We start from the raw sequence: 7003 nt of genomic DNA on the forward strand, positions 1-7003 counted from the left end.
CGACTGACTCACCTGAGACCCTGCTGTTCCACCCCGCTCACCTATCCAAGTGACTCTACCAAGCCAGGGGCACTGTGGGATTGCCACTGCAAGCCACGATGGGTTTGGGTTGTGGGGGGACAGCCTCACTGACCCCTCCGACTCTCCTCCCCTTGGCTTCCTGAAGAGGGACATTCTGGAACTGAGTGGCGGAAAACAAAATGTAGAAATTCTCCAGACTGACAACAGGGGAGGCTGCCCACGACAGAGGAGATAGTGCTGTCCTCCAGGGTAAGTCCCAGGGGAAGGTCGTCAGGCCACTGTTCGCTGGGTGGACAAAAGTCCAATACCGTCACCTTCCCCTGTCACACATCTTTATTCTAGCTCACCCATCTGCTTTTTCACTGAGCTCTTTTTCTTTTCTTTCTATCTTTCCTTTCCTTTCCTTTCCTTTCCTCTCCTCTCCTTCTCTTTCTTTCTTTCTTTTTCTTTTTTTTAAAAAGATGTATTCATTTACTTTAGAGAGACAGAGAGAGAGAGAGCACCGGGGAGAGGGGCAGAGGGAGAGAGAGAATCCCAAGTGGACTCCATGCTGAGCACAGAGCCGGATATGGGGCCCGATCCCACGACCCCGAGATCACCACCTGAGCCGAAATCAAGAGTCGGATGCTCAACTGACTGTGCCCCCCAGGTGCCCCTCCCTGAGCTCTTCCAAACAGGGAACACACCTTTCTGAGGTCAAGCCATGAAAAGCATCTTTTGGCATTCCCCTGCTGACCCTTGAGAAGCATGGGACACATTGGGGACCCTCTTCCTGCTGTCAGCAGGATCTGGGAAAAGGAGGAGGTCGCCCACTGAAAGGACACCCGGGGGAGGTCAAGGAAAGGCCTGAGGAAAAGCTGACGTTGAAGGGGTTGAAGGGGCTGAAGGGGCAGGGAGGGAACAGGAGCCCGGAAAGTGAAGGGGAAGGAGGAATCAGGGGTCTCCTCCCAACTTGTTATACTCACTTTGTGCGGATATGGCTCAGAAGCCCCTCTGCAGAGTGGATTTTATTTCTGGGTTGGCCACAATTTGATGACGCTTATCCACACCAGGGTAAGAGGTGCCAGGAATCCGCTTGGTGGGCTGGATGCGCGTTGTGAGAGGCGCCCTATCCAAGAGGCTTTCTGATGTACTATTTCGGACAGGGTGACAAACTAAAACAGGGACACTTCAGGCCTTGGTCACTGTGTCCTTGCTGGAGGCCCTCAGGTACCCCACCCGGACAGCAGTTGCGTTACCTTGTGTCCAGCTGCTTGTCTCACCCTTATCCTCATCCACTTTCTGCTCACCTGCCATCTTTTTTTGGGGGGCGGGGCCATGAGTCTTGATTTTCTGCTTTGCTTAATTAACTTGATATTTACATATACAGCGGGATGTTGCCCCAAATCCTTTGGGAAGGAGAAGACAATAAGCAAATACATAAATAACAAGAGCAGATTGTCCAACCAGGTGTCGGAACGCCAGACATCTAGACCAGAAATGTTTGCGGAAGACTTTAAGAGATAACTCCTCACCTTCTAACATCAGGTTATTGTAATCACCGAAAAGCTGTACTAATGTAGCTTATGATGGCTGATCAGAGTGAAGTCACCGTCATCTTTCCGACTACACTACTTGCCACGGTTCTCAGATACGTTTCTTTTAGGGATCCCTGCTGTTTGTAATTGAACAAATATCCATGGAACATGTTGCACGAAATGTTTGCGTGTCTTGGGGGTTCATCCTCAGACATTTCTCTATCTGTACTGAATCCCAGTGCTCCCCAAATTACATCACCAGCCCCGACCTCTCCCCTAAAGTCTAACAGTCTACCTGACGTCCCCACTTGGATGTCCGTGGATATGTAATAGATCCCCCCAGTCTATTACAACAGACCGAGCAACCAGAGTCTCTGGCTTGGATGGCTGCCCCGGCCTCCTGACCAGCCTCCTGCTCCCCCTCTTCCTGCAGAATAACCTGCTTTCCAAATTGCGAAGTGAGTTCCAGGCTGACTTCCCCAGGACGCTGACTCCGAGATGGGGAGTGTACACAGGGAATATTCTGGAAGGTGCCCTTGGGCTCAATGCTTGTGAGGGAATGAGGGACACAGAATTGGGCAGAAGGTGAAGTTGAACTATGCCCTCATTGTTGTAGAGTTGTCAGTTGTGCCCATGGGAGCTCCGGAGCTGGGAAAGTCTTTTGTACCCCCTCTGGGCCCTGTCACTGGAAGGTGCAGATCTTTGGGCCAGGGCGGTCTCTTCAGCCTACAGAAAGGGACACAGCCAGGAGCTCTCAGCTTCCCAACTTTCAAGAAGAATGAGCGCCCTCAGTCCCAAAAGAGGGATCTGGGTGGCACACCAGAGTGTCCACTACAAGGCAATTCTTGTCAACAGTTGCCAAACCCACGCCCCTACTAGAAATCCTTCCGTGGTTTGTCTTCACATTTAGAAGAAAAGCTGGAGCCTTGCTATGGCCTAAGACTTCCTACATGATCTGGTCCCCGTCAAGCTCTCCAACCTTACTTCCTATCGTTTATTTCCTGTGACCGTTTGCTCCTGCCTCACCGGCGCCATTGCTCTTCCTCTGATGTTCCAATCCCACTCTCACCTTTGGGCCTTGCACTCGCTCTTCCTGCTGCCCTCAAAGAGCGTCATGCTTCCTTCCCTTACTTTATTTAGGACTCTGCCTTAAAGTCACATTCTCAGAGAGACCTCAGCAGACCCCCCCAGCCTACCATAGCCACCCTCCGCCCACATCACAACGTTTCCCTTGCCTTTGCTTACATTTCCTTGACGACACTCCTTTCCACCGACCGTGCACCACAGTATTGACTGATTGTTGGTCCACCCATTAGCATTTAAGTTCCACGAGGAGAGGGGCTGCCTCCCTTCTGTTCACAACTCTATTCCCAGCACCTAGGAAAAGACCTGGGATAGATAGCATTCGATATACGTTTGCTGAGTTGTGGTCGAATGGTGATCATTCTTTAATCCATATAATGCAATGGGCAAAAGAACATATCGAGAAGATGTTGGGGGTCAGACAGAGTGGTAAGAGAGCAAGAGAAAAGCTGTTTTGAAAAGAAAATATCTAAGCTTGGAAATAGCAGTAACGCAGAAAGTTCAGGTCCTTGGTGTTCTGGATAACTTCTTTTTTTTAATTTTAATATTTATAAAAGATTTTATTTATTTATTTGAGACAGAGAGAGCACAGAGGGAGAAGGAGAAGCAGATGCCCCGTTGAGTGGAGAGCCAGGCACAGGGCTCCATCCCAGGACCCCAAGATCACGACCTGAGCCGAAGGCAGATGCTTAACCAACGGAGCCACCCAGGCGCCCCTGGATAACTTCTTATAATGCTGGTTCAGGGAGTAGAGAACACTTGGAGGGTTGGAACAATCCCAGGTGAGATTGTAACTGATTTTTAAAAAAAGATTTTATTTATTTATTTGAGAGAGAGAGCGAGAGCACAGAGGGAGAATGAGAGGGAGAAGCAGACTCCCTGTTGACCAGACAGCCTGATGCGGGGCTCCATCCCAGGACCCCAAGATCATGACTTGAGCCCAAGGCAGATGCTGAACTGCCTGAGCCACCCAGGCGCCCCTCCCACGTGGGTTTGAAGCCTATGTCCACGTCTTACTGATTCTGAGACCTTTGCCTCATAGCTTCTCTGAGACTCAGACTCCTCATCTGTAAATTGGGGATGATGGGGGTGATTTCAGGATTAATAGAGATGATGATGTACAGTGGCTTGTAAAGAATACGTGTCTAATGAAAGGTAGCTGTTATTAGAATGTAATTAATAATAAGAATGATTATTATCCAAAGACAGTCTTATAAGAAGGTCTTAAATTGTGTCAAGTCAGGTGGATCTTTTAGGATGCTTTGGACTGTAAGTGCCAGAAAACACATACTCAAACTTGTTGAACTTATTTCTCATCGGGCCAGCCATCCCAAGACAGGGTAGGCTGTAAGTGGGGTGCATCAGGGATGCGACTCGGTACCTCCAAGACTTTTTTGGCTCTGACCCATTCGCGTATGGGACTTGTCCTTGGCTTGGAAGCTAGATGGCTGTAGCAATTACAGATATCTCATCCAGACACTTGCAACGTCCACAGAAAGGATGGGATGGGACTTTTTATTTCATGAGTCTGTTTTTAAGAGTGAGAGACCCTGGGATGCCTGATGGATTCAGGCAGTAGAGCGTATGACTCTTGATCTCAGGGTTGTAAGTTCAAGCCCCGTGTTGGGTGTAGAAATTACTTGAATATAAAATCTTAAAAAAACTCACTCTCTCAGAGGCTCCAGCCTACATCCCACGAAGACTTTTTTTTGTTTCCTTAGCCAGAATTACATAACGTAGTGAGGCTTAGGTCAATCACTGACAAGGGAAACAGGCCCACCACCACTGGCTTAGACTAAACTGTACCCACATCTTGGGGCCGAGGATGTGGCCAGCTTACCTAACCTGCAGCATAGCAGCAGGTGAACAGCTGAGCAAAATCAAGATTCTTTTAGGAAGAGAGCAGAAGGATGCATATGGAGTAAGTCTAATACCCAACATTCCGCCTAACTTGTGGCTCAGAAAGCTGGCCATTGCCAATGGGAATGGCCTGTAAATTTAGAGCCCCCTCTGTGAGCCCTGTTCCTACACCGCTCTTTTCATCGCCCACCCTGCCCTTTGCTTCGGTGGTCATTTTGGCATTGGGCACCTGAAATAAAGGCGGCTCAAGGGCGCAGGGGTTTGGCAGGGAGGCTCTCATATTACTTAAGGACACAATTTATTTCCTGACTTTAACATGCCAAGCAGGTTTTAGAAAAATGTGACTTTGGAGACAAGCCTGTCCTTGGAGTGCTTCTAAAAAACATTGAGATGCCTGGTCCAAAGGGCCAACATCACCAGTGAGCCTTGTGCTCCAGAAGGAGTTCTATTTATCTAAGCCCAGCTTTGACCGGGGGACTGGGGCCCGAGCACATGGCAGCACTGGAGGTTAAGCAGCAGAAGAGGACAACACAAGGTCAGAGAAGAGGAATGGGTCATGGAGATGAGGGGCTTATGGCCCAAGCCTGCTCTCACCTTCTTCTGAAACAGTTGTTGGTCTTTCTCCCATTGTGCCCCGCCCCCATCCTCTGCCATAACTCCAGGACTTTGTCCCTGCTTTTCTATAGCCCAGGGAAGATTCTGTACCAGAATCTCGACAACAAGTTAGGGAAAAGGCCTAGAGGGAAGACAGTTGGATATGTCAAATTCAAGTGCAAAAGCTCAGTGCCACTCAGCCTTTTGCCTTGTGGGGAGGTAGATTTTCAAGGAGAATCAACTGGACCAGAATGCTTAAGGAAGAAATGGTTGGGGATTAGAGGTAAAGAAAGGTGAAAGAAGAGGTCAAAAGGGATCATGGATCGGGGCCAGAGGCTGAAGTGTCATTCTGTTGGAGTGGTATATGATATGTCAGTGACTCATTGCCTGGTCTCAGCAGAAATGACAAGAGCAATCACATCAGAAAGGAGCAGCCCAGGGTAAGTACAGGGTCTGATTAGATCAGTTATTTCCAATACAGGAGCTTGGCTTCTAGTGTCCACAGACCAAAATGTTATTAAGGTCACTTTTCAGGAGAATTTCCAGCTCAAATGAGTCTTCCTCAGCACTTAAAAAACAAACCAACAGGAAACAAACAACAAGAGCAAACCCACCACATTACACCAGGTTGTCTACACAGTTCCCTAAGATCCAGAACTTTCCAGACTATTTTGTTTGGTTTACAAGGTTTAATCTATTGGGTTTTTTGTTTTGTTTTTTAAAAGGTTTTATTTATTTATTTATTTGAGAGAGAGAGAGAGAGAGAGAGAGCATGAGCAGGGGGATAGGGGCATAGGGAGAGGGAGAAGCAAGCTCCCCGGTGAGCAGGGAGCCCGATGAAGGGCTCGATCCCAGGACCCTGGGATCATGAACTGAGCCGAAGGCAGATGCTTCACCAACTGAGTCACCCAGGTGCCCTGGTTTAATCTATTGTTGAAATGAGGACTTGTCCTTCTTAGTTTGGGGCGTAGGCTAAGATGGAAGTAAAGGGATCCTATCCCGACAGATTGTCCAGGAGACAAAATCCTAAAGGGTGTGTAGTGGCCGAGGGCTAGAAACCTGGGAACAAGCACAGCCGAAGTTTGAAAGAAAGCAGAGGGGAGGGAGGAATGTCGGTAGAGGTACGCTCTGACTCTGTTTCCACAGAAAAACTAGCAGAAGTGAAGTAGGGGCGGGGCGCCTGGGTGGCTCAGTCATTAAGAGGCTGCCTTCGGCCCAGGGCATGATCCCAGGGTCCTGGGATCGANAGTGACTAAGTAATATATTCATGGTCTATGGAATTTATTTCCCAAAGGTTAACATTCTCATTTCTTTTTTTTTTTTTTTAAATTTTTAAAAAAAAAAAAAAAAAAAAAAAAAGAAGTGAAGTGGGGGAGATCAGCCCACTGTAGTTCAGTCTCATGCTGTCCTAGAACGTCGGTCATTGTCGAGATGTCTCAGTAGGTCAAGTGACACAGCAGCCACTCTACTGTCACCTCTCAGGATCAGGCACCATTACCCCAATCCTGTAACTTAGCCTGCCCCCATCCTGTGGCCTTTATCTTCACGAGTGCCACAGAAAGCCTTTGGGCCAGGTGAACGCAGGGGCCATTGGCCACTCGTAGAATGCTATCTCTGACTCAGGAATCGACCTTAGTCCAATCAGTTGTCCTCAGGGTAGAGATCACAAAAGCAGGTGTCCTAGTTACAAGGATCCACTTCTTTGTTTTAATTAATTAATTTTTATTATGATGATATGTTTTGTTTTTAGATTCCACATGTAAGTGAGATCATACAGTATTTCTTTCTCTGCCTGATTTATTTCTCTTAGTGTAATGAGCTCAAGGTCCAGCCATGTCACAAATGTCAAGATTGCCTCCCTTTATGTGGCTGAATAATATTCCATTGTATATACAAATGGCACAACTTTTTTTTTATTTTCTTTTTTT

The sequence above is a fragment of the Ailuropoda melanoleuca genome, chromosome X (genome assembly GCF_002007445.2).
Source record: "Ailuropoda melanoleuca isolate Jingjing chromosome X, ASM200744v2, whole genome shotgun sequence".
NCBI classification, from domain to species: domain Eukaryota; kingdom Metazoa; phylum Chordata; class Mammalia; order Carnivora; family Ursidae; genus Ailuropoda; species Ailuropoda melanoleuca.